At 36.1% G+C, this 19674-nt stretch overlaps 1 non-coding gene across 1 annotated transcript; it reads right to left on the bottom strand.

Annotated features, from left to right (window-relative positions):
- Positions 1-17296: 17296 nt before the first annotated feature.
- Positions 17297-17380, bottom strand: TRNAL-CAA (transfer RNA leucine (anticodon CAA)). Its single transcript has one exon. It is a non-coding gene; the product is annotated as a tRNA-Leu (tRNA).
- Between the last annotated feature and the right edge of the window lie 2294 nt (positions 17381-19674).

The raw sequence follows: 19674 nt of genomic DNA, 5'->3' as shown, positions 1-19674 counted from the left end.
GAATGGGTGATCATATTTTGTGATGTTTACCCGATTCCGAGAAGTGGGCCCCACGGGCGATGTTGAGTTAATTTCGGAATTTTTGTTAAAATATTGATTTCGTTAATTAGATGAGTTTATTATTGTTGTAATTATGATATGTAATTTCTTTTGGCTAGATTTGGGCCATCCAGAGCCGGATATTCGTGGAAGGGGCATTCTTACAGATTTATTGAGCTTGACTCGAGGTAAGTATCTTGCCTAACCTTGTGGAGGAGGGGGGGACTACACCTTAGGATTTGAGTTATCTATGTTGATTGTAGTCTGTGTACACGAGGTGACGAGTGCATGCTCGGACCTATTTGTGGAAAGTTGGCCTTTTAGGGTTCTTATGTCCTTATATTCACTGTGTATGATGTTGTTTTTGATACGTTTGAATTCCTATTTGCTAGTTTCACCTCTACATGCTTTGACTAGAGATAATTGCTTTAGGATTCACTCTTATTGTCTATTTGACCCTTATTCGACTTAACCAAAGATTTTTACCTCTTCTATCATCGTGTTATATATATATTTTTATAAACTGCTTATCTTTAATTGAAATCATTATTTTCTCACTCTATAATTGTTTAGTCTTAATTGGAGTTGTGATTATCTTCCGCTGCTTATCCTTATTTGAATTGTTGAATTTTCCTCGTAATTGCTCAACCTCAAAAGGAGTTTAGATAACCTATATCTTAGTTGATTTGCCATTATTGGAACTATTTGACTCGTGTTGGCTTCTTATTGTTGACTTGAATATTGTGGAATCATTGCTATATTTTTGTTTTATTTTCCCTTGTTAAGTTGTTCTCCTTGTGCCTAACATTCTTTACTGTGGTTATTTCTTGTGAATGAGTTATACCGTTCTTGTGACTTAAATTCTTGAGTTGATTTGCTCACCGTACTTTGCATTTCTGTCATTGTTGCTTTTGCACTCGTTGTGGTGATTTACGAGGTTTCTGTCGTGTTATAGTTGTTATCTCTGTTGTTTGCACTGTATATTTAAATTGGGACTACTGACGTATTCCGGGAGATCCGCCAGCACTGCATATTTAAATTGGGACTACGGACGTATTCTTGTCTTGCATATTTAAATTGGGACTACAGACATATTCCGGGAGATCCCCCTGTCTTGCATATTTACTTTGGAACTACGGACGTATTTCGGGAGATCCCCCAGCACTGCATATTTAAATTGGGAATACGGACGTATTCCGAGAGACCCCCCATGTCTTGCATATTTACTTTGGGACTACGGACGTATTACGGGAGATTCCCCCAGCACTGCATATTTATTTTGGGATTACGGGACGGTATTCAGGTAGATTCCCCACTGTGGTTATATCTGTGTTCGGGGCTGCAAATCTTCCATGCTCGGTTGTCATAGGGTGACTTATACTCGAAGGATATGATTTGAAAAGTTTATATTTGAAAAGTATTTATCTTGAAATAACTATGTTTGAAGGCTAATTACTTGAAAAGTTTATATTCGAAAAGTATTTATCTCGAAGGAACTATATTTGAAGATATTTATTTGAAAAGGTTGTACTTGAAAAGTATTTATCTTGAAAGAACTATGTTTGAAGGCTAATTATTTGAAAAGTTTATATTTGAAAGGTTTTATCTTGAAAGAACTATATTTGAAGGAAGTATATTTCAAAAATAATTTCTTATTGGAAAGGATTATAATCTAAAGACCTCAATTTAAAAAAAAAAGAAACTTATGGGTGAAAGTTTACACTTGAAGGATTTTGACTAATTTATTGGGGTTATTGGCTGAGACCTGATGTGAAAACTATTGCAGCTGCTGAGTTACTACTTGCCTTTACTGTATTGTGAATTTCTGGATTTGGGTTGTGTTTTCGTTCATTCTTCTGTGTCTTATTCTGGTGTTCCGCTATTACTTGTTGTTTTTCCTTCCTTATTGTAGTTGCTATGTCGTTAGCCATATCTCGGGGTCCCTAGATAGATGTCATGTTCTGTCATCCCTATACTTATACTTGTTCAGTTTATTAAACCAGTGGGTGTCTTGACTAGTCCTCGTCACTACTTCACCGAGGTTAGTCTTGATACTTACTGAGCACCGATGTGGTGTGCTCATGATACTCTTTTGCACATTTTTTTTCTTTGTGCAGATCCAGGTACTTGTTCATTAGTTATCTGTGTGGACTATTACTGTGGACACTTAAGGTAAACCTATTGCTGCGTTCGCAGGCTTCAGAGTCACCTTCAACTTTTTATTTTGCATAGTTTATTCTTATTTCTAGACAGTTGTATTTAGAAGTTTTCTAGCAAACACTCTGTAGAGCTTATGACTTGTACTACCGGTTTTGAGAGTTTTAAGAGATTCTATTTAAACAATATTGTTTTATTTATTGTTAGGCTTACCTAGTCCCTAAGACTAGGTGCCATCATAATACCCAGACAGAGGGAAAATTGGGTCGTGACAAGTTGGTATCAGAGCTCTAGGTTCATATGTGCTACGAGTAATAAGCGAGTTGGGGTAGACTCTTGCGGATCGGTACAGAGACGTCTGTACTTATCTTCGAGAGGCTACAGAACTTTTAGGACAATCTCACTTCTTTCATTCCTATCGTGCCAGCTTATTGATCTTGGAGTTTGAACTTTTATCATTCCATTGTCTCACAGATGGTGAGGACACGAGCTATAGTTATAGACGACGCTGCTCCGCTAGAGGCAGAGGCAGAGGCCGACGAGGAGTAAGTGTCGCAGCCAGAGCACCTACCAGAGCAACAGTTGAGGAGCCGCCATTAGTTCCAATTGGGGAGCAGGTACCGGAGGTGCCTGTTGTTACCACAGACTTCAGGAGACCTTAGTACAGTTCCTGAGCATGTTTGGTACATTGGCTCAGGCGGGGTTGATTCCGGTTGCACCAACTACTTCACAGACCGAGGGAGGAACCCAGACTCCTGCCGCCCACACCCCAGAGCAGCGAGTTCATGTTGGTCAGGCTCCAGGTATCATGGCGACACAACCTGTGGTCCCAGTTCAGCCCGTGGTCAGGGCAGTAGAATCTGAGGAAGAGCAGCTTAGACTTGCAAGGTTCAAGAAATATGACCCTTCTACATTTAGTGGTTTGGCTTCAGAGAGTGCACAGGGTTTTCTGGAGGAGTGTCACCGCATTCTCCGTACTATGGGTATTGTGGAGACGAGCAAGGTTGCTTTTACTATGTTCCAGCTTAGGGGACAGACCTACCGGTGGTAGCGGGCATATGAGTTGGGTAGCCCGACCGAGTTAGCTTCACTTACATGGGTTCAATTTTCAGAGATGTTCCTGAGAGAGTTTGTACCTCAGTCTCTTCGAGATGTATGGCGTGCGGAGTTTGAGCAGCTGCGCCAGGGCACTATGTCAGTGTCAGAGTATGCTGTGAGATTCGGTGATTTGCCAGGCATGAACCTGCTTTGGTCGCCACAGTTAGAGAGCGTGTCTGTAGATTCATTGAGGGACTTAGACATGACATTCGGTTCAGCATGGCTCGTGAGTTAGAGTCAGATGTTTCGTTTCAACAGGTAGTAGGGACCGCCCGCCGAGTAGAGGGCATGTGGGACCAGGAGAGAGAAGATAGGCGAAGACACGAGAGAGAGTACATGCAAGATTAGGAGAGAGAGGATAGGGAGGTGAGGAGGCCTCGTAGACCGGAGAGATCTACTGGTCCTTATTTTAGAGGCAGGGTACGACATGGTAGAGGTTTTGTGGGTCAGCCAGTTCAGTTTGCACTTCAGGCTTCGCACAATATTTCGGGTGCTCATGGGTCTTAGAGTACCCGTACCGCACAATTCCCATAACCACGTCAGCAGAGAGGTTGCTTCGAGTGTAGAGATACCAGCCACAGGGTGAGAGATTATTCTAGACTTCAGACAGGTGTGTCACATCGGAGTATTCAGGCGAGTAGAGGGCGCCCAAGAGGGGAAAGCCCGACCCGTTGACGTGTTTCATATAGTAGGCTCGAGGTCACTGCGCCAGATGATGTCATACAGGTATGCTTTTGATTTGTTACAGAGGTCCACCATTCATATTTTGATTCGGTCCTGCTTATTGGGGCGATTTCCCCTACTTGTTGTCCCACCTATGTGTGAGTTCATGACTTAGTATTTTTTAGATGTTTACCCCATTGGGAGTCTCTATGAGTGATAGCCGTGCCTATCGTTTATTTCTATTAATTATTGAAAGTTGACTATAAGTGAATTCACGTTGTCCATTATGGTGGGTTTGATGTGATTCGTGAGTAAATTTGGTTATAATTTGTGATTTGATACTCTACTGGGGTGAGAATTTAGCAAGTGTTGAGATTTTATTGGTAGAATTGAGTTAGTGGAATATTTACATTGGTATGATATGTATTCGACTTGTGATTTAGAGTTGAGGGCGAGACCCTCACGACTCCATATGATTTGTTATGTTTGAGCCGGGCTGCGTGCCGCGATTGAGGGTGATACCAGGATGAGATCCTTATGATTTGTTCATGTACTTTGATTTTTCCTTTTGAATTGATTCGTAGTAGGGTATTGTTAGAAAGTTGTGCCTGTCGGGCTTGTTTGATATTTATCTTATGTGTTTCCCTTTACATACTTAGTCCATTTCGTTATGTGCTTCTTGAGTTTTGGCTTGCGGGGTGTGTGCCCGATGGTGTTAGTTGGATTTGTTGAATTGGGTGTATAGTTATGAGGTCTTCGTATTTCGTGCATCATTATCAGCGTTGTAGAGATTTGAAACGGGTTGCTAACTGATATGGGTCTAATTGCCGGTGCTGGTTTTGATTTCGGGCAGCTATTGTGATCAGAAATGTTATCATGGGCCTATGTGTGGCGTTTTGTTGTGTGGTCGTACCTTGTGGGTGTAAGCATGAGTTGTTACACCTGGTTGAGACTGTTATCGGTTATGGATTTAGAATCGGGTCTTTTGAAGACAAATGGAAGGTAAGAATTTTGACTCTAAGGCTTATCGGTATTGGCTGAAAGGATGAATTATAGTTGGGATGGTGTCGTCAGGCTTATATGGATTGGGGTGATGTGGAGTTGCCCGCGGGGTGTGTGTTGGATATGTACCTTCAGTGATTTGAAGACTTCGAGGCGATTCTTAGCACGTTTGAGGACTAACGTTTGTTTAAGAGGGGAAGGATGTAACGACCCGGCCGGTCGTTTTGAGAATTTAAGTCCCGCCCGGCGGCATAAGGCCCTGAGCAGCTTCATATTATGTGTATTGACTTGCGTGTGGCGTTTAATTCAGTTACTGGATGATTAAGAGTGATTTGGGACACTTAGTCCCTAAAATGAAAGCTTAAGTCTTAGGATTTCGACCGTAGTCGGAACTATGTGAAGACGACTCCAGAATGGAGTTTCATCGATTACATTAGCTCCGTTGGGTGATTTTGGACTTAGGAGCATGTCTGGACTGTAAATCTGAGGTCTGTAGCTGATTTAGGCTTGAAATGGCGAAAGTCGAAATTTTGGGAGATTTGGACCGGAAGTGGACTTTTTGAAATCGGGGTCGGAATGCGATTCTGAGAGTTGGAATGGCTCCGTTATGTTATTTGGTACTTGCCTGCAAAATTTGACGTCATTCCGGGTTGATTTGATAGGTTTCGGGACGAGTTTTAGAAGTTGAAAGATTTGAAATTTATAAGTTTGATTCATGGTGCGATTCATGGTTTCGACGTTGTTTGATGTGACTTTAAGGCTCGACTAAGTTCGTATGGTGAATTAGGATTGGTTGGTATGTTTGGTTGAGGTCATGGGGGCCTCGGGTGAGTTTCAGGTGCTTAACGGATTAAAAGTTTGATTTGTCTTACTGCTAAGTCTTCAGGCTTCTGGTATTTTCGCACCTGCGAAGAAGAGACCGCAGGTGCGAGAGCGCACATGCAGAGAGGCAAGCGCAGAAGCAGAAAAATGGAGGAGTTCCAGGGGTCGCAGGTACGAGGAAAATTCCGCATCTGCGATGCCCGCAGATGCGAAGATTGAGGCGCAGGTGCGAGAAGAGCTGGACTTGACAATCTCCGCAGGTGCAGAGAAATTGTGTGCATCAGTGGCTCCGCAGAAGCGGATTTTTGGCGCGCAGAAGCGAGAGGAAGCGCAGGTGCGGTTGGACATGCGCACCTGCGATCGCGCAGATGCAGCTAATTATGTGCAAGTACGGTCACGCCTGGGCAGAAAAGAGAAATCCGAGGGTTTGATTTCATTCTTCGTTTTTGGACTTGAGAGCTCGGAATTTGGCGATTTTTCTAGGGATTCTTAGAGGAAACTTTGGGGTAATAATTTCTAACTCGTTTTTGGTTGTATTCCATTAATCTATAGTTGTTTTCTCCATTTAATTTCGGATTTTTGGGGTTGAAATTGGGAAAAATTGGAAGAACTTCTTCTATGAAGATTTCGAGTTTTGAAAGGGGATTTGTGGTCGGATTTGAGTAATTCTTATATGGTTGGACTCGTGAGTGAATGGGTGTTCATATTTTGTAATTTTTACCCGATTCCGAGAAGTGGGCCCCACGGGCGATGTTGAGTTAATTTCGGAATTTTCGTTAAAATGTTGATTTCGTTAATTAGATAAGTCTATTATTGTTGTAATTATGATATGTAATTTCTTTTGGCTAGATTTGGGCCATCCAGAGCTGGATATTCATGGAAGGGGCATTCTTACGGATTTATTGAGCTTGACTCGAGGTAAGTATCTTGCCTAACCTTATGTGGGGGAACTACCCCTTAGGATTTGAGTTATCTATGTTGATTGTAGTCTGTGTACGCGAGGTGACGAGTGCATGCTCGGACCTATTTGTGGAAAGTTGGCCTTTTAGGGTTCTTATGTCCTTATATTCACTGTGTATGATGTTGTTTTTGATACGTTTGAATTCCTATTTTCTAGTTTCACCTCTACATGCTTTGACTAGAGATAATTGCTTTAGGATTCACTCTTGCTGTCTATTTGACCCTTATTCGACTTAACCAAAGATTTTTACCTCTTCTATCGTTGTGTTATATATATATATATATATATATATATATATATATATATATATATATATATATATATATATATATATATATATATATATTATAACTGCTTATCTTTAATTGAAATCATTATTTTCTCACCCTATAATTATTTAGTCTTAATTGGAGTTGTGATTATCTTCCGCTGCTTATCCTTATTTGAATTGTTGAATTTTTCTCGTAATTGCTCAACTTCAAAAGGAGTTTAGATAACCTATATCTTAGTTGACTTGCCATTATTGGAACTATTTGACTCGTGTTGACTTCTTATTGTTGACTTAAATATTGTGAAATCGTTGCTACATTTTTGTTTTATTTTTCCTTGTTAAGCTGTTCTCCTTGTGCCTAACATTCTTTACTGTGGTTATTTCTTGTGAATAAGTTATACCGTTCTTGTGACTTAAATTCTTGAGTTGATTTGCTCGCCGTACTTTGCATTTCTGTCATTGTTGCTTTTGTACTCGTTGTGGTGATTTACGAGGTTTCTGTCATGTTATAGTTGTTATCTCTGTTGTTTGCGCTGCATATTTAAATTGGGACTACGGACGTATTCCGGGAGATCCCCCAGCACTGTATATTTAAATTGGGACTACGGACGTATTCCGGGAGATTCCCTTGTCTTGCATATTTAAATTGGAACTGCGGACGTATTCCGGGAGATCCCCCTGTCTTGCATATTTACTTTGGGACTTGGACATATTTCGGGAGATTTTCCAGCACTGCATATTTAAATTGGGACTACGGACGTATTTCGGGAGATCCCCTCTGTCTTGCATATTTACTTTAGGACTACGGACGTATTCCGGGAGATCCCCCCTGTCTTGCATATTTACTTTGGGATTACGGGACGGTATTCCAGTAGATTCTCCACTGTGGTTATATCTATGTTCTGGGCTGCAAATCTTCCATACTCAGGTGTCACAGGGTGACTTATACTCGAAGGATATGATTTGAAAAGTTTATATTTGAAAAGTATTTACCTTGAAAGAAATATGTTTGAAGGCTAATTATTTAAAAAGTATTTATCTCGAAGGAACTATATTTAAAGATATTTATTTGAAAGGGTTATACTTGAAAAGTATTTATCTTGAAAGAACTATGTTTAGGCTAATTATTTGAAAAGTTTATATTTGAAAGGTTTTATCTTGAAAGAACTATGTTTGAAGGAAGTATATTTCAAAAATAATTTCATATTGGAAAGGATTATAATCTTAAGACCTCAATTTAAAAAAAAAAAAAACTTACGGGTGAAAGTTTACACTTGAAAGATTTTGACTAATTTATTGGGGTTGTTAGCTGAGACCTGGTGTGAAAACTATTACAGCTGCTGAGTTACTACTTGCCTTTACTGTATTGTGAATTTCTGAATTTGGGTTGTGTTTTCGTTCATTCTTCTGTGTCTTATTCTGATGTTCCGCTGTTACTTGCTGTTTTTCCTTCCTTATTGTAGTTGCTATATCGTTAGCCATATCTCGGGGTCCTTAGATAGATGTCATATCCTTTCATCCCTATACTTATACTTGTTCAGTTTATTAGACCAGTGGGTGTCTTGACTAGTATTCGTCACTACTTCACCGAGGTTAGTCTTGATACTTACTGGGCACCGCTGTGGTGTGCTCATGCTACTCTTTTGCACATTTTTTTTTTATTGTGCAGATCCAGGTACTTGTTTGTTAGTTATCTGTGTGGACTGTTACTGTGGAGACTCAAGGTAAACCTGTTGCTGCGTTCGCAGGCTTCAGAGTCACCTTCAACTTTTCATTTTGCAATGTTTATTCTTATTTCTAGACAGTTGTATTTAGAAGTTTTCTAGCAAACACTCTGTAGAGCTTATGACTTGTACTGCCAGTTTTAGGAGTTTTAAGAGATTCTACTTAAACAATGTTGTTTTAATTATTGTTAGGCTTACCTAGTCCCTAAGACTAGGTGCCATCACGATACCCAGACGGAGGGAAAATTGGATCGTGACACTTTAACAAATAAGGACTAGGTGCCATCACGATACCCAGACGGAGGAAAAATTAGATCGTGACACTTTAACAAATCGAATAAGAAAAGAATAGTATATGATACAACAACATACAAATTAAAAATATATTTCGTACAAATTTAATATAAATTTGATATATCTACAACAACTTACATACTAAAAATAAATTTCATACAACTAATTATACAGTATACAACTTATTTATAACTTATCTACAACTTTCATATATCATTCTTACCAGTTAAATATAACTACAACATCATACAACTTACATACAATTTTCATATAATATATCTTCTTCTTTTCTTTTTTTTACGTATTTTGTAAATGATTTGTATATATTTTGTATGTGGTATGTTCTTCTTCCTCTTTGAAATTCTAATTAAAACTCCTCTTTTAATACAATTTTGATACATATCAACAACTTTATGTAACAAGATAGTATTAATAACTTAAATACAAATTTCATATAATGACTCATGCAGTATACAATTAATTTCCATCTTTCATACATCATTCAAATACAAAAATATGAAACTACAATATAATATAATTTAAATAAAATTTTTGTACAACTATAATATAATTTTAATACAATATCGTAACTATTTTATGTCACGTCCTCCTCTTCTTTTTCTTCTTCTTCAACTTCAAAACAAATAATAGTTTATGAAAATTCAAATTCGAATTCAATGCTACGGAGCTTTTTAATGGTTGTGAGTGGTAGAGAATCAAATATCTTCAAAGTTTATTGATTGACAATTTCGATTTGAACACCAATTGTTCAACATGAAAGGAAATTGCTAAGTTAAAACTCTATATAATAACAATTGAAATTCATTCATGAATTTCTTGGAAAAAAGATTAAAAAACAGAGAAAAATGAAGGAAGAAAATTGGGAAAAGAACAGAGAGAAAGAGAGAGACTGAGAGAGAGAACGCATGAATGAGAATTCTCTATTCAATTCTTAATATAATGAGATATTCATGAATATTAATTTGTATATAATTGATAAATTGTATGATGTAATTAAGTTAAAACTTAATTAGGATGTGTAATAAAATTTCATATGTAATATAGGAAGTTAAAAATCTCATTTTTGAACTTTCAGAATAGCCCAACAAGAGCTCAAACAATTTGTGTTCATCAACGACGTCGTATGGTGCTCAGGGACACAATAGCAGCCGTCAGATTATATCAATCGGCTTCTTTCTTTTCCCTTTCCACTTTAGTGTATCATGACGCCTCAAATAAAAAAAAGACGCAGTCTAATCTTACCATTTTCAGCTCTCTCCTCTCTTGCCTTCTTTCAATTTCATTCAAGTTGATAGCTGTGAAGATTTGCTCAGAAGAATCGAATCTCCTTTTCAATTTCATTTTCCCCTATAAATACCCTGCATTGACACGTAAAGATTACCGCCTCAAATTGTTAAGCTACTACCTCACTGCTAAAACTTCTCTCAAACCCTTTTCTGTCTATTGGCTATTAGATAAGACATGGTTTTGGTGATTTGAGACATGTCTTGGCATGGCGAGTTTGGGTTTTGGTGATTTGAGACGTTAGACGGGACTAGTGGTGGCAAAATGGTTCAAAGAAAATAGTTAACCACCCATATTATCCACTAAAAAATGAATTGGATAATAAACTTTTTAAAAACGGGTCAAATATGGATAAGAACTATATTATCCATTTAGAAAATGAATAACCAATGGATAACCAATGGATTTAACTTTTACATTTGTAAAGCCTCAAATTGGGGGTTCCTCGTAAAGAGGAAGATTAAGAATTCTCCCAAAAGTGATCATATGCAAGAAATCATGGATAATATGGTACCATATTATCCGTCGGTTAACCCGTTTTTATTTGTATTAAATATGGGTCGGGTCAGATAATTTATCCATTTTTTCATTACTCGTTTTCGACCTGAACCATATCAGACTCGACCCGCCCGTTTGCCACTCCTAGATGGGACTAACGGTGACTACATAGTTAAAGGAAAACAGTTATCTGCCCATATAATTTATTAAAAATCGGTTGGATAATAAATTTTTGAAAAACGGGTCAAATATGAATAAGAACCATATTATCTATTTAGAAAATGGATAACTAATGGATTTAACTTTTACATTTGTAAAGCCTCAATCAAATTGGGGCTTCCTCAAGTTTGGAAGACTAGGAATTCCCAAAAGTGATCATACTCAAGAAGCCATAGAGAATATAAATCCATATAAGTTAACCCGTTTTTTATCTGTATTAAATATGGATCGAGTCAGATAATATATCTGTTTTGCATTATCCGTTTTTGACCTGCCCATATCCGACTCGGCCTGCCCGTTTGCCACCCTTAGATGGGGTGAAAATAGTACGGGCTAGCCAGTTTTCGGACTGATAATTAAAAAATAATCAGCGTTTGCAAAGTCATTGAAAAATAGCCACTATTTTGCTGCAACGCGGAAAGTTCCAGCATAATATACCGGAGATTTGGTGCACCTGTGTATGAACTTCCAGCATATTATGCTGGATTTCTAACATATTATGCTGGAACTCCAGCACACAGAAAGTTCCAGCATATATAATATACTGAAGATTGGAGTACCTGTGTATGAACTTCCAGCATATTATGCTGGAATTTCAGCACACGGAAAGTTCCAGCATAATATACTGGAGATTGAAGTACCTGTGTATGAACTTCCAAAATATTATGCTGAAACTTGAGTATATTATATTGTAAGTTCACATGTAAAAAATTCGAACTCCAGTATATATGCTGGAACATTTTTCGAATTTTGAACAGTGTTTTCGTTCAGATTTATTTTAAATGAAAAGTGACTAAATTTCGATTACTTTTGAAATTGTGGCTATTTTTAATTACCAATTGTAGATATGTCTATTTTTGAATTTCACACTTGAAGCCTAATACACAATTGATCCAACCCGATTCATTTACAAACCCAACCTCTAAAATAAGCCACAGCCCTATCCAGATTCCTAATTGGGTTGAGTCAACTGAATGTTTGGACTCAAATGTCCCATGTAACGTACATATATATATATATAAGAAAACTGTGTTTTCTAAAGGAATTTAATTTCATTACTGTTGCCCAAGGTTATTTGATTAATTTTTCCCATGATAGAACGGAATAACTATTCTGTAATACCGGCAATGAAAATTACAGAACTTCGACGAACTCAACAAACGGCAGTAAACCACACTTATGCTTATGTTTTGCTTTGAAAATAATAATGCAGAAGATAAGGGGAGAGTTTTCAGATTTTCGGTGGTGACAATTGAGGCTACTCCTCTGTATTTATAGCCAACGATTTAGGTTTCAACAAGTGCTAAGATACTTGTTCGTTTGAAATAGTGTCTGTTCTGTTAGTCGCGAATTTGACCGTTGGGAACCGTTCCGTGAAATTTTTTTAGAAAAGAAATTATATAACGGAAAACGAGAAATAAATTTGGTCCAAAAACTTATCAATCAATCATATCAATTGACCGAAACTGAAACCGAAGTCAAGTGACGACGACAACGACGACGCGAGGCACCACTTCTTCTTAACTCTTTAAAAGCTAAACGATGTGCTTCTCTATATAAGGACAAAGATTTTCTTTCCATTTTCCGATGAGGGACAAAGTGCATTAGTAAAGGAAATAACTTCAAACTTTTCGTTTCCCTCCAAATCTTTTTCCTCCATTTCTCATTCACACCTCTTATCTAATTAGATAAAAATCCCAACAGGGTATACTTAGAGCCCGTTTGGACAGAAGAAATTTTTTCCTTTTTTAAAAAAAAAAATTCACTTTTTTTCGAAATCAGCGTTTGTTCATAAAATTTTCAATTTTCATTTGAAGATGCATTTTGAAAATTTTCGAAAATTTGAAAAACTCAAAAAAACTGTTTTTCAAAATTTTTACTCAAATCACTGACAAAACTTCAAAAATAACCCAAAATTATATTCATGTCCAAGCACAATTCTAAATTTTAAATACCATTTTCACTTGAAAATTGTTTTCCCCCTATTTTGAAATTTGCCAATTCTTATGTCCAAACGCCCACTAGATATAAAGTTGTTGGTTCTTTTGTTTTTCAGCTTCACCTTGCGGAAAAACAGTCACAACTTCATGTGTAAATATTTACCAATATAGCAGTAATTTATCTTGGCAAATGAAAGTAAATTGTGGTAGACATTGGATGGTTGTTGCCACATCTAGCAGTAAGTCAGTAACTACTAATATTCAGCAAGAAATATGAAATCAACGATATAGGAGTGAAAATAAGAAATGAAATATGTATACTTGATATATATTCAAAAGAGTTAGAGGAAACACACTGTACCAACTATCAAAAAGTTCTTTGGAAGAATGTTGACAGAACTCTTTACCCTGTTGTACTAAAGAGAACAAATTTGGTAAAGAAAAGTAAAACTTAGATTTCATAGCGATCATCTCTTGACTAATATATATTCAGACGCATTTGATGGTTCAACTAAATCTATTATTTTTGACACACACACACACATATATATATATATATATATATATAATATCCAATAAATATTAAATTTTGAACTCGTAATTAAACTTTATCAAATTTGAATTTTGTATCTCCTTAACATTCAAGAACGGGTAGAATGAGGCAGGAAAGGTTCAAAAGTGAAAATGCTCCGGAATCAGTGCTAAGATGCCTACATTGGATGCAAGTGAAAACATAAAAAAGGGTTTAGTGACCAGTCACGTACACAAAAGCATAAAAGTAATAAGATATAGAGACCTTTTTATATTTAAAAAAGGAAAATGGTCGTATTTACTTTTTTTACTTTCAAATATTGTTTAAGTTGTGACTAAGTGGGCGTTTGGACATAAGAATTGTGAAATTCCCAAAAAATTATGAATTGTTTTCAAGCGAAAATGATATTTGAAAATTAGAGTTGTATTTGGCCATGAATACAATTTTAGAGCTATTTTTAAATTTTATGAGTGATTTGATGTGAAAATTTTGAAAAATAATTTTTTTTTTGAGTTTTTCAAATTTTCAAAAAATTTCAAAATTCAACTTCAAGTGAAACTTGAAATTTCATGGCTAAATACTCATTCCGAAAAAAAAATAAAAATTTTTCGAAAAAGGTAAAATTTTTCTTATACCCGAACAGGCCCCTAATAAAGTAGACTTTAAAAATCAGATTCCTAAACAAATGGCGATAATTGGTGAAGCCTACTCTGTTTACTGGCTTATGGCTTCTTGCCTTTCATATGCTGAAGGTCACTTTAGGAGAGAGATAATGAATTAGTTTGCAGTGGAGATGGTTTTCACTTTTACTGGAATTTGTAGGATTGATAAAATGATATAGTAAAATGTATTCTGGTTTTATTATGGCAATCTAATTGCACATTTAGTAACAAATTGAAAAAAAAAATCTATCTTCAGCTATTATTTCGCAGTTTACAACAACAATAACATACCCAGTGTAATCCTACAAGTAGGATATGGGGAGAGTAGTATATACCTATACCTTATCCCTACCTTATGAAAAGTTAAAGGTTGTTTCCGAAGATCTTCAGCTCAAGGAAAAATGAAAAAAGGAAACAAAATCAACAAGCATTAACAACAACAAGATAATAAGAAACAAGAGGAAATAATAGAAATCTAAGAATAAAAGAGTACAAGATTAATACTACTACTTAATGGTAAGACATAAAAATACGCTCGACTACCCACTAACCTTCTACCCTAATTTCGACATTCGCACCCTCCTATTATGAGTCATGTCCTTGGCAAGGTGAAGTTGCGTCATATCCTGCCTAATCACCTCTCCCTAATACTTCTTAGACCTACCTCTACCTCTCTTTAACTCATCAAGTCAAACCTCTCACACTTCCTTACCTAGGTATCTGCGCCTCTCCTCTTCACATGTCCGAACCATCTCAGCCTCGCTTCTTGCATCTTATCCTCCACGGGTGCCACTTCCACCATGTCCTGGATAACTTAATTCCTAATCTTATCTCTTCGTATGCCCACATATCCATCATCTTTATCTCTACTACTTTTATCTTCTAAGAATGAGAGCTTTTGACTGGCTAACTTTTTGTCCCATATCAAATATTCCGTCTAACTACCACTTTATCAAACTTACCTTTAAGTCTAGTTGGCACTATTATTCCACAGTTTATATCCTGAAAGTTCTCATGCTAGATAATTAGCAACGAAAATCTGCAATGATATGTACTGACAAATGGAATAAAGTCCTTTATGTTTTGTATCAAGCAGCAGCGATTCAGATTCGTGCGAATGTACAATCATAGTACAATGAATTATGCTCAAATTGTTAAAGAACAATACTAAATCCATATGCAATGAATAATGACCTTGGATGTCCTAAATGTTTGTGACCATTCGGGTATATAAGATTCATGTCTTGTACGGTGCGACTGTGAAGCTATAACCAAAACTGGAAAACAAAAAAAAAAAATGAGATGCCTTTTAATTCAACCACATGAAAATAGCATAGACATGTCGACAGGATGCTCGTATTTGATAAAACATGTTCAATTGTTTTAGTTTACTGTCAAAAATTATTCAAAGGTTCATATTTTTATATCGCTTTGCTTACCATCACGGGCAGAGTTACATGGTCTAAATTAAAGGCGTTTCGATTAAATTCCTCTAATTTGTTAGAAAATTATACTGTGCATGAGTAACAATTTTTAATGTGCTATATGAATTGTTTAATTCCTTTTACATAAGAGAAATTTTAGGGGCAATGGCAAATATGACTTAGAAAAGTCTTTTAGATCGCAAGTTTGCCCAAGGGTAACAAGATTACGTACTTCATTCACTCTTAAGAGATAGATTGGTCTTAGATTTTACTCCTCCGTCTCAAATTATTTGTCGTGGTTTTTAAATATAGTTGTCTTAAATTATTTGTCATTTTTGAAGTTTAAGAGTAAATTAATTATTTTTTTCTATTCTACCCTTAATATTACTTGTTCTTGAAGACTACAAATACATTAATTATAAGTAAGTATCAAATGAAGAAAGATTATATTTTAAGCTATAAATAAGGGTAAAATAGGTAAAAAAAATTTTTATTTATTTATTTATTAAGAAGCATATAAAAAAGAAACACGATAGATAATTTGAGACGGTAGAGTATTAGACAAATGTGATAGATAAGAAAGATTTCAGTTTCATATTGTCCCTTGCTTTGAGACAACGGGTGGTTGTGGAAATTAACATTGCCTACGGAATATCAATAGTCTTCTGGGCTACACCGACCAAGGTAGTAAGTAAATTAATGACCTAAAAGAGAACCCTTCTCACTTTGAAGGAATTAAATAAGTTTGAAATAAATAAGTGAATTTTGATATGTAAAAGCTATATTGTCTCCTTGACACATCTGCATACTTTATTACCACATGCAGCCATGCTAAAATATAGCAAGAGGTAGAGTGTGTTTGGTACGAAATAAAATATTATTTTAGAATATAAGTGTTTTTTTAAAAATTATTTTTTGATGTTTGGTTAGGTAATAGAAGATATTTTTTTAAGAAAATATATAAACACTATGAGAGACAAAATGGATAAGGGCGGAATGGGGTGGTAGGTAGGGGTCTAGGGGTCGAGATGGCAATGGCGAGAGTTGGGTGCGGGCGGGAGTGGGGTGGTGGGTGTTGGCGGTGGGGGTGGGGGTGGTGTTGGTGGGAGCGGAGGGTGAGGAAAGTTGAAAAAGAATTTTGGAAAATGTTTTCCCTCCTTTTAGCAAGGAAGTCATTTTAGTTCATGAGCAAAATATTTTTCAAAACATTTAAGCCAACCAAATATGAGAAAATTAAAAAATATTTTTCAGAAAATATTTTCCTTCATACCAAACACACCCACAGTGATTTGATCCAATGTGTGTTTACCGTTGCGGATGAAGTACATATATTACGGGTTCAACCGACCGTAATATTTTCTTACACGGAACATAAAGATATGATGAAAATTATTAATATTACTTATAAATTTTAAATTCTGAATGCATAATTTGAAAAGTATAATAAATTCAATTTTGTTGAACCCATTTCTGTTTGTTTATGAGGTGATGAACACAAGAACGTTGTTCGATTTGCATACTGTTTGCCGATTACTTAAAGTAATGGAATAAGATTAATGGATTTTCTCAAAAAAAATATTACTATCGAACAAAAAATGGTAAGGAATCAACTGTTTAGAAAAAAAATAAAAAACAGGTGAAAATGTAATTCAGTAAATTTGTTGAGACAAAAAATTGATCAAAATTGTCAGAAGTGGGATTTGAACCCACGCCCTCTCTCGAGGACCAGAACTTGAGTCTGGCGCCTTAGACCACTCGGCCATCCTGACTGCTTAGAATATAATAAACAAGACATTTAAGACATTTCGACAAATGACCTTATACTTCTTTGTCTTGACTGGACTAATATTTTACAGAGTCAAGTTAACAAAAAGGACTATATATCATCTCGATTTACTCAGAACAAGTAAGTAAATGATCGTATATATAACCTATAGGAATCAGAGACAAATTGGTAGTTGAAGTACGTTGAACTGGTTCATCAGTTTTCTTCTAAATGATCAACTAGCAGAGAAATTGATATTCAACAAATTAATTGCATCTTGCAGAGATAAGTATATAAGTTGTAATCCGTGCTTTAACTTAGTTTTCTTGCAATGACATATGCAACAGTAAGATATTGTAGGTTTTGTATTGAGAAAGCGAGTTTTAAAATGTATATCTAACTCTATTTATACACTTCTTTAATTTTTGAACATATATATTGGATTCGAGCCTGAGGTATTGGGTTCTGCCAAATCATGTGGAGGATTGTAGGGCTTTTATCTAATTAGATAAGAGGTGTGAGTGAAAAATGAAGGGAAAAGATTTGGAGGGAAACAAAAAGTTTGAAGTTGTTTCTTTTACTAATGCACTTTGTCCCTCATCTGAAAATGGAAAGAAAATCTTTGTTCTTATATAGATAAGCACATCTCCTAGCTATTAAAGAGTTAAGAAGAAGTGGTGCCTCGCGCCGTTGACGCCGTCGTTGCTTGCTTGGCTTCAGTGAATTGATAAATTTATTTCCCATTTTTCGTTATATAATTTCTTTTCTGATATTTTTGCGGATTTTTTATTTAAAATTCACGGTTCCCAACGATCGTTTTGAGTTTAAAATTCGCGACCAGACTTTTGCCGAAATGGTACCTCATATGAACAGGTACCTTCGCACCTAATCAACCCAGAATGTTTGGCTATAAATTCAGAGGTTTTGCGTCATTTTTCAGCACCAAAAATCTTCATACTCTCTCCTCTTTCTTCTGCATTTCTGCACTGTTTTCCAAAGCAAAACGTAAGCATAAGTGTGATTTACTGCAGTTTGTTGAGTTCGACGAAGCTCCATAATTTTCATTGTCGGTGTTACAGGATAGTTGTTCCGTTCTATCCTGAAAGGGATTAATCCAATAACCTTGGGCGACAGTGAGGGGATTAAATTCCTTAAGGAAACACAATTTACTGTTGGGCTCAGAACTTTTATTTTTTTTTGTTTCTATTATGTTTCTGCTTATGTTTGTTTTATTTTTTTTGCAGAAATTATTTTCGATCACAGGTTTATAACAAGCTTAAGGAGTTTAAATTTTATATTTTGTGTTCATCTTACTTTCTACTTTGGGAGACTAAAATCCTAACGATTTTCTACTCCCATTTTAGAGATTAAAATCAACGTATTGTTTTACTCTAGTTTGAGATTAAAGTCTTTCTCACTTTCTACTCAATCCGAAATTAAAATCCTTGTGATTTTCTACTCGGTTGTTTGTATTTGGTTTGAAGATATAAAAACTTATCCGACTTACTAATTCTGGTTGTGTCAATTTCTTTTACAGAAAAATGACAACAAGTACGGAACAACAAAATGGTTCCGTCGGGACTACTACTGTTACAATGGCTACAAAGTCTTCAAGTCGCACAACTACTGCACCGGCGATGGCACTGACAGAAAAGCCCGAAAAGTTTTTCGGCGTGGACTTTAGGCGTTGGCAGCAGAAAATGTTCTTCTACCTGACCACACTCAGTTTCCAACGCTTTATCAGCGAGGACGTTCTAGTTCTGGGAGAAGAAACTCTTGAAAATGAGAGATTTGTGGTCACGGAGGCATGGAAGCATTCTGACTTCTTATGCAAAAATTATATTTTAAGTTGCTTGGAAGACGGCTTGTACAATGTTTGTAGCGTCATGAAAATATCACAAGAGTTGTGAAAAACTCTTGAAAAGAAGTACAAGACTGAGGATGATGGACTTAAGAAGTTTGTGGCCGCCTAATTTCTAGATTTCAAAATGGTTGACGGCAAATCTGTCATAACGCAAGTCCAAGAACTGCAAGTGATTGTTCATGACCTCCTTGCTGAAGGTATAAATCGAGTCAATATTTTTATTCAAGATATTGATTATTTTACTAATTATAAATTTATGATTGAAGATATTGTCATAAATGAAGCATTTCAAGTTGCGGTGTTTATTGAAAAGTTGCCTCCGATGTGGAAGGACTTTAAGAATTACTTGAAATATAAGTGCAAGGAAATGACGCTTGAAAACCTTATTGTTCGTCTACGGATTGAAGAGGACAACAAGGTTGCTGAGAAGAAGT

The sequence above is a fragment of the Nicotiana tomentosiformis genome, chromosome 9 (genome assembly GCF_000390325.3).
Source record: "Nicotiana tomentosiformis chromosome 9, ASM39032v3, whole genome shotgun sequence".
Classification (NCBI taxonomy): Eukaryota; Viridiplantae; Streptophyta; class Magnoliopsida; order Solanales; family Solanaceae; genus Nicotiana; species Nicotiana tomentosiformis.
Note: the sequence above shows the minus strand (reverse complement) of the source record. Positions and strands in the feature narration are given on the sequence as shown.